Source organism: Lactuca serriola, chromosome 4 (genome assembly GCF_051521515.1).
Source record: "Lactuca serriola cultivar US96UC23 chromosome 4, Lser_US96UC23_V15, whole genome shotgun sequence".
NCBI lineage: Eukaryota > Viridiplantae > Streptophyta > Magnoliopsida > Asterales > Asteraceae > Lactuca > Lactuca serriola.
Genome location: NC_136411.1, coordinates 193,727,942 through 193,738,054, shown reverse-complemented (window position 1 = coordinate 193,738,054; position 10,113 = coordinate 193,727,942).

Below are 10,113 nucleotides of genomic sequence, written 5' to 3'. Positions count from 1 at the left end.
ATGGAAACAATATAGAAGTATTATAAATGAGTTGTGCACTACAGGTATGCGTTGGGACATGTAATCAGGACTGGGACAAATATAGCCTGATCAACTATATTTATCCAAGAGCCGGCCAACATATGCTGGTGGATAGCTACAATGGACAAAAAGTCTAAAACTTACCAAACTTATAAACTTTAGAATTAAACATAACATTTAGAATACTATAGGAGTATTTTATGCATACGATAATTTAACTTTGATGTTCAACCTTATGTGCCTTAGTTCTAGACAATCCTTATCTCCCTATTCTCGTATAGACGTAATGGCCGTATTCCATCTACCAGGGGATCCCTACTACCCGAACCAAGACAGTGGGGGTTGGGTAGAGGATGATCCAGATGAAGAAATGCAAGAAGACTCAAACCCAGATCCTGAGGACAATAACCTACCCTTAGTGACTCCGATCCAAGATCCAAATCCTCGATCGGAATTTCATGGCTCGAAACCTCTATGGGCAACCAACGTGAATAGGTGGAGTCGCGAACAAGGTCAACCCCTTACATAAAATGGAGACCGAAGCTTCTACAATTTGAGCAAGGGAGACTCAGCAGACAGAGTCCTTCCTATAATGGTTCGCTGAATTTCTCGAAATGATGAGCAAGGAAGGGCAACTATCCAACAGACCGAGGACAATGATGCGAACCCTGGAGTCAATACTGCTCGCATCCGACAATTAGGATTAGCTCAGGGTAGAGTCGTAAATCAAAATGAAGCTAGGCAGAGAGAGCTAACTGCAACTCAAACTGAAGTCATAGAGAACTGTGCTAACTCTAGAGTCAACACAATTCGTCTTCGTCATCTAACCGAGGACCAGGACTTTGAAAGGTCTCGTACTGACGCCTTACAAGTGGAGGTGGATGCCTGTCGATCTGAGACCAAGGATCTTTGTCAGAACCAGGTGGCACTGCAAAGACGCATATGGGAAGCAGAACAGCAGCTGGCTGAAGCCAGGGAAGAATCTGATGGGTTTTGAGCATCCTAACAACCTTAAGGTGACATAGAACCATAGATGCTTTGGAACAATGTTTTCTCTATTATACATGCAAAATGATTTCCAAAGCCTTCATATATCTAGCATGCAATCCTAGGTACATAAATAACAAAACTCTAGATAGAATTACATACCTATGATGTTGCTTGGATTCCTTGAAGACTTTGTGAGCCTATCACCCCAAATGTTGTGCCTCAAATGCTTCACACAACACTACAAGACTTGGAATAACATAAGAGATTACACTTGTACTCAAAATCGGTTATTCCCTCTTAGAACTCACTAGTAGTCCGATTTTGCTAGCTATAGGGCTCCTTTTATAGTGTTGTCACAATCAGGGTTTACACATGAATGCCCTTAATTGTCATGACTCTTCATTTCTAATGATCCATGGGTTTGTAACTCCCATGAACTATCCATGGTGCTCCAAATGGTTATAACCCAACTCCATAAACCATGGATCATAATTCCACCATAAAAGATTAGATGATTGTCATAATCAACCCTATATACTTAATTAGTCTCATTTTGATCACCAAATTAATTCTAAATTAATACTTGATCAATACTAATTAAATAATACTATTATTAATATATTAGAACTTATAGTATATTAATAATCACAAGTGTCCTTTCTCTCATTTAGTTTATCCAAATATTGAAATGCGATGCAACCCAAATGGACCATGCCCGGTCGGGTCAAGTACATACCAAATAAAGTTATGGACTTAGACACTATATCCAACAGTCTCCCACTTACATAAGTCTAATAACTATATTTGTAGATATGACTTCAAGATCCGACTAGCAATCGTAGCTCTTTCAAAGTCTCTGGGAACTGAGATGATAATGATACGCCATTTAAGATAAGTGATCATATAATCCTCTGCTCTCAAGATATCAGTCGGACAAACACATGGAACATGGTCTTTCTCATTGTCCAACATTTGTTTCTTGATCTATGATTTGTTTCGACATAGAACTAAATTGAACACATCAATTAGGTTCTGACCGGGCACAGTACATAAGTCAAAACCAAATCATCGAGGGGCCCAGATATCGCTTCTATTTCTAGAAGGAACAGATAAACTTCGACTCATATGCTTGTACTGACTACTTGTTGAATTATGCACAAAAGCACGTTTTATAACATCGAGTTACCAATGCGTTTCCGTACAATCAATGGATAACCAACTCATAGTCAACAACTCATATCTCTAGGTTTGAAGATTTATATGATATTACCGTCTCACGATCACTCGAGATAAATTCCATGAAGTGATGCAATTGAGTGTCGGTTGAATCCAATACTAAGGAATTATGAGCACTCATGAACATTGCTATGTCTAATGCACCTTAGACAAATATTACAAGCCAGATTCATGACAGTCTTGATTCATATCTACTTCCGACATATGACCGACTGTGGAGAGTTTGAATAAAATTATTCTGGAAGTCAAAACATGCAAAATTGAAACCATAGTAAACAATTAACATAAGATAGTAACACTTTACTCATAAATAAATAACAACTTTTTATTAATCATCAAAAGGTCAATTACATTTTACAAGTTTCATAGAACTATCTAATTATTAAAACTAATATCATCCTTCAGCCCTATGCGCCTCGCATGCTGTAGATGCTTAACCCTACTCAGTCCCTTCGTGAGCGGATCTACTGGGTTCTCATCCGATGATACCCTCTTTGCCACGAGTAGTCCTTCTTCTATTTGATGTCTGATAAAATGGTATTTTCTGTCAATGTGCCTAGATCTCCCGTGATCTCTTGGTTCCTTAGCCAAAGCAACCGCACTTTCGCTGTCATAGAAAATTTCCATTGGCTACTTTATATCTGGTACAACTCCAAGGTCTCCGATGAAGTTCTTTAGCCATATTGCCTCCTTTGCTGCTTCACTCGCTACTATGTACTCTGATTCACAAGTAGAATCAGCTACTGTCTCCTGCTTGAAACTTTTCTAAGTAATTGCTCCTCCATTTAGGATAAAGACCCAGCCTGACTGAGAGCGAAAATTATCCCTATGAGTCTGAAAGCTAGCATCACTAGATCCTTCCACTCTCAAGTCATCACTGCCTCCGAGGGTAAGGACCCAGTCCTTAGTCCTCCGCAGATATTTGAGACTGTTCTTTACCACAGTCTAGTGAGCCTTGCAAGAGTTCCCTTGATATCTACTAACCATGCTCAAAGCAAAAGCCACATCAGGGCGAGTATAAGTCACAGCATACATGATAGAGCTCACAGCGGAAGCATATCGTATATGACTCATCTCTGTTATCTCAGCCTCTGTACTCGGACTTTGAGTCTTACTCATCTTGGCATTACTCTGGATAGGTAATTCCCCTTTCTTGGATTCTTGCATGCAGAACCTCTTCAACACCTTATCCGAGTAGGTACTTTGGCTAAGTCTAATCAATCTCTTACTCCTGTCTCTCATTATCCTTATCCCTAGGATATAGGCAGCTTCTCCAAGATCCTTCATAGCGAAACACTTCCCAATCCAGGACTTAACCTCTTGCAAGGTTGGGATGTCATTTCCTATGAGTAGTATGTTATCCACATACAACACCAGAAAGCTGAATATGCTCCCACTAGCCCTAAAATATACACATGACTCATCTTCGCTCCTCAGGGCGAGTACAAGTCATAGCATACATGATAGAGCCTACAGCGGAAGCATATGGTATATGACTCATCTCTGCTATCTCAGCCTCTGTACTCGTTCTCTGAGTCTTACTCAGCTTGGCATTACTCTGGATAGGTAATTCCCTTTTCTTGGATTCTTGCATGCAGAACGTCTTCAATACCTTATCCAAGTAGGTAGTTTGACTAAGTCCAATCAGTCTCTTATTCTTGTTTCTCATTATCCTTATCCCTAGGATATAGGCAGCTTCTCCAAGATCCTTCATAGCGAAACACTTCCCAAGCCAGGACTTAACCTCCTGCAAGGTTGGGATGTCATTTCCTATGAGTAGTATGTTATCCACATACAACACCAGAAAGCTGACTATGCTCCCACTAGCCCTAACATATACACATGACTCATCTTCGCTCCTCGAAAAACCAAACTCTTTGACTTTTTCATTGAAGCAAAGATTCCATCTACGAGATGCTTGTTTCAATCCATAAATGGATTTCTCAAGCTTACACACCCTATTAGGGTACTTTGCATCGACAAAACCCTCTGGCTGAGCCATGTAAACATCCTTAGCCAACTTTCCATTAAGGAAAATGGTTTTGACATCCATTTGCCATATTTCATAATCATAAAATGCAGCTATGGCCAACAAAGCTCTGACAGACTTAATCTTTGCTACTGGTGAAAAGGTCTCATCTAGTCAACTCCTAGAGTTTGAGTAAAGCCCTTTGTCACCTGTCTTTCTTTGTAGGTGTGTACCTTCCCATCCATGTCGGTCTTCTTTTTGAAAATCCATTTGCACCCAACTGTCTTACGACCTAGTACATTGTCAACCAAGTTCCATACTTGATTGTCATACATGGACTGAATTTCGCTGTCCATAGCCTCCTTCCATTTAGCAGACTAGGGGCCTGCCATGGCTTCCTTGTAATTATTAGGTTCATCCAAATCTATTAGTGTACTATCACCAATAAATGTATCACCTTCAGTGGTGATGTGATAACAATAATAAAATTCAAGTGTGTTCCTAACTCTAGTGGAATACCTCGGAGGTACGGACTTATCTATCGGCTCAACAGGAGCTTCCTCCTCAAGTTGGTCGATAGTATTTGAGGTTCCTTCACTACTTGACTCTTGAAGCTCTTCAAGGTCAATTTGCCTCCCACTGTCCCCTTGGCTTATAAATACTCTCTCACAAAAGACTCCTCTGCTTGCTACAAAGACCACATTATCACTGGATCTGTAGAAGAGGTAACCAAAGGATCTATGTGGGTAGCCGATGAAAATACACCTCTCACTTCGAGGTTCAAACTTATCATGAGTCTCACGCCTCACGAAAGCTTCACAACCTCAAATGTTGATGTGGTCTAAATTGGGAACTTTCCCAGTCCACATCTCATGAGGTTTTTTGGCAACCTTTGTAGTAGGGACTTGATTAAGGATATGGGCGGCAGTCTCTAAGGCATACCCCCAGAAAGAGATTGACAACGAAGGTCGACTCATCATGGAACGAACCATATCCAACAATGTTTGATTACGCCTCTCAGCCACACCATTCATCTGAGGTTTCCTAGGAGGTGTCAATTATGAGACGATCCCACATTCCTTGAGATAGTCAAGGAACTCTGTACTAAGATAATCGCCACCACGATCGGAACGAAGCATCTTTATGTTCCTGACCAACTGATTCTCGACTTCCTGTTTAAACTCTTTAAACTTTTCAAAGGTTTCTGACATATGCTTGATTAAGTAGATATATCCATATCTACTATAATCATCAGTAAAAGTCACATAGTACCGATTAGCATCCCTTGTGGTTGATTTGAAGGGTCCACAAACATTTGTGTGTATGAGGTCCAACAAACCCTCACCCCTCTCACAAGTACCAGTGAAGGGTGACTTTGTCATTTTTTCGAGTAAACAAGACTCGCAACTATCATTCGACCTTAGGTCAAATGATTCCAAAGCTCCGGCCTTCTAGAGTTGGCCTATGCGCTTCTTGTTAACATGTCCAAGACAACAATGCCACAAGGATGCTTTTTCTAAGCGTATCGAAGAATCAATATGAGATACATTATTTCCTAAGTTGTCTACAATCGACACAGTTTCATATACACCATCACAAGGTAATGCTTTAAAATAAAACACATCATTATAAAAAGCATCAATAGCACCAATTTTATTATCAAACGAAGAGGTGAAACCTTGTTTGTACAAAATATGAAGGGAAATATTATTTCTCGCCATCTCAGGCGAGTAATAACATTTATTCAAATCTAACATTAGCCCATTATTAAGCAATAAAGAATAAACTCCTATGTTGGTGACATGTGATGCTTTCCTAATGCCCATGACTAAGTTTATCTTCCCGTGCTCCGCTTGCTCACTTCTTCTTAGGCCTTACAAATCAGTACAAATGTGAATACCACAACCTGTATCAAGCACCCAAGAATTAGCATTAGAGGAGTTATTAGACAATATTGTATAAATACCTGCATGGGTGGGTTTAACTTTCCCATCCTTCACATCTTGCAGTTACTTTGGGCAGCTTCGCTTCCAGTGCCCCTTTTCGTGGCAATAGAAGCATTGTGCTTCCTTTGGGTTTGAGGAAGGAGTAATGGGACCTTTCTTTGTCCCACTTGAAGAGGAACCATTAAGGGGCTTACCCTTGGTACCCTCCGAAGGGTTTTTCCTCTTCTTACCCTTTCCCTGCCCACTTACAAGAACAGGGGCTGCTGTAGGAGTAGGAGTAGAAGTAACATCCAACTTACCTTTAAGGCCACTTTCAGCGGTCCTTAAAAGTCCTTGAAGTTTTCTATGTGTGACTTCCTCCTCGTTCATATGCTAAATCATACGAAACTAATCATAACTTGGAGGTAAGGAATGGAGAATGATATCAATCGCCAAGTCCTCAGGGAAGTCCACATTCAGCTTCAGCAACCGGTCCACGAACCTTTGCATTTTCTGCAAGTGACCGGTGATGGATTCACCATCCTTCATCCTGGCCGTTATCATGGAGGAGATGATTTCATATGTCTCTTGACGCGTGCTCTAATGGTATTTATCCATCATATCCAAGTGCATCTCAAAGGGGTAGAAATCTTCATAGGATTTCTAGAGTTCGGGAGTCATGGTAGCCAACATGATGCAAGATACTTTGGTAGCATCCCTCTCATGCGCAGTGTACTCCGCAACCTCCTCAGGAGTAGCAGTGGACTCATTGATGACCCTAAGCTCCTTATCAAGGACATATTCCTTGTTCTCATAGTGAGTAATCATCCTGATGTTTCTAATCCATTCATTGAAGTTAGACCCATCAAAAGTGACTTTCCCACACAAGTTCATGAGGGAGAAGGAGCCTGTAGGATTTGAGCCAGTAGTAGTGTTGGAAGACATCTGAAAGAAATAAGGACAAGTTTAATTAGATGAAGAATCCTTAATAAATCACCCAAATGAAATATTAAGGCTAGGACCCCACAAACTATTTCATAACTTGGAAGAGGGACGTCGTAATCCAAACTATGAAATATTTGAAGGTAGGTAAATGACGATTTACCAATTTCCACCATTATAAACAAAATAAATTATTAAGTTTGAATTTGATTTGAAACTCCTAGATCTTTTGAGATACATTGAACTTTCAATGGCATGTTTGAATCTCGATTGTGCCCTCTCAAGTTTGTGACTGGGATGCCGAGGATCACAAACAAGGTGTGACTAACCATGCAAATTGACTTGGTACCCTAAATTTTAACACCTAATCGATGTGCCGGTTAACCACACACGCTCCACCGATTTATGATAAAACTTAATTCACCCTTTTCCACTCTTACTAGTCCTTGTTAGTGTGTCGGTTAACCACACACGCTCCACTAACGAATTGGTAAGGTACAAAGTGTAATTTCATGGGTTAGCACCTATTTCACATTTTTCCTAAAGTAACTAATATTGGGAATTAATAAAGGTTTAGTTACTTTATAATTTCATTATACTTTTAACGAGGATTAAGGTCCTATCCTACCCGTTCGGCTAACGACCCTCCACCAGTCAAGGAAGCGGTGGGTGAGAGTGAACACCAATTAAGCTGCCATTTTATAGGCAGCAACCACATACCCCCCCCCCCCCCCTTATAGACCGGCTTCGTGAATGAGTCCTACTTGCGGTAAGACTAACTTATTCTTATACATATATATATATATATATATATATATATATATATATATATAATGATTAAACTTTTAATATTATAGAAGTATAAGGGTTGAATTTTAAACTTTTTAAAATTCCAAGGATCTATTTGGAATTAAAGTATTAATATGTGAGACTTTACAAATTCCAAGACTTGAGGGCAAGTTTTGAAACTATTCAAGACTCTTCAAATTCATAACTTATGAGCTAATGGCCAATAAAATGAAGACTCTTCATTTTTTGTAACCTATGAGTTCTTTAAATGTTTTAAATGAAAAAGACTTTTGGTAATCCATAACTTGAGGACAAATTATGAACTCCATTAAAACATACAATCATGGATTTCACTAATCATAATAATCAAACAAACATAATCATATTAACACTAATCTTGAAAGTATAACAACTATGTTGCAATTGGATTAGGATAATCATTACCATATCATAAAAACAGTTTAAATGATTCAAAATAGTTATAGGTAATGATTCTAACCCAATTCTGGCCCAAAAGCTCGAACATCATGCATTCTGCTCAACAAACTCGTCGAGTTCCTTGACGAACTCGTCGAGTTCATGACCAAAGTCATGAACTCGTCGAGTTTTCTACAGAAACTCATCGAGTTTTGTAGTCTGGACAGATTTCAGCTTTGCAAAATCACATAAACATCAATATAACAGAAAACAAGCCTAGGCTCTGATACCACCGATGGCTTTTGAGCATCCTAACAACCTTAAGGTGCACATACAACCCTAGAAGATTTAGAACTATGTTTTCTCTATTATACATGGAAAATGATTTCCAAAGCCTTTACATATCTAGCGTGCAATCCTAGGTACATAAATAACAAAACTCTAGATATAATTAGATACCTTTGATGTTGCTTGGATTCCTTGAAGACTTTGTGAGCCTAGCACCCTAAATGCTGTGGCTCACATGCTTCACACAACACTACAAGACTTGGAATAACTTAAGAGATTACACTTGTACTCAAAATCGGTTATGCCCTCTAAGAACTCACTAGTAGTCCGATTTTGCTAGCTATAGGGCTCCTTTTATAGTGTTGTCACAATTAGGGTTTACACATGAATGCCCTTAATTGTCATGACTCTTCATTTCTAATGATCCATGGGTTTGTAACTCCCATGAACTATCCATGGAGCTCCAAATGGTTATAACCCAACTCCATAAACCATGGATCATAATTCCACCATAAAAGATTAGATGATTGTCATAATCAACCCTATATATTTAATTAGTCTCATTTTGATCACCAAATTAATTCTAAATTAATATTTGATCAATACTAATTAAATAATACTATTATTAATATATTAGAACTTATAATATATTAATAATCACAAGTGTCCTTTCTCTCATTTAGTTTATCCAAATATTGCAATGCCATGCAACCCAAATGGACCATGCCCGTCCGGGTCAAATACTTACCAAATAAAGTTATGGACTTAGACACTATATCCAACATAATCAAGTACCGGTCACAACAATTCCCCATGCAAGTAGAGTCTACTCTAATCCGTCTTTTGGAGATAATTTAGGTCTTTGTATAGACCCTGGTATTAACTTCTTGTACTATAGACCTATTGATAAGGTCAAATTTTTCCCAACATTTTGATGTATCCATGATATATATATATATATATATATATATATATATATAACTATCGCATTTCCATGCGTATAAATTTTCTTGGTTATCTCTCTAATTCATAAGTTTATCTATTTATACATAAACTATCATTATGATTCAAACTCAAAACCTTGTTTAGGTCAAGTCCAATTTTTGAAATGTTTAAGATAGCTAACTCATTAAAACACGACTTCAATCATTAAGGACTTATTGTTTTCATTGCTATTTCTTTGGCAGCTCGATGCCGCCTCGCAGATCTGCACGCCGTGTCAACAACGCAACACCTACGCCGCCTCCACCACCTCCACACTATGATCTCGTCATGGTGCAAGCTGCTATCACTGCAGCAGTAGCAGCTGCTCTTACGTAAATAAATACTAATGGAGCTGGTGGAACTGGAAGCAGTACCAACCACTTTAATCATGGCACTGGCCATGGTCATATCAGGGAATGCACATACAAGGAATTTTCGAATACGAAGCCAAATACTTTCCACGGGGTAGGAGGAGTCATTGCACTTATGCAATGGTTCGAGAAGATCGAAACGGTCTTCGAGATTAGTGCATGCCTAGAGACTAGCAAAGTT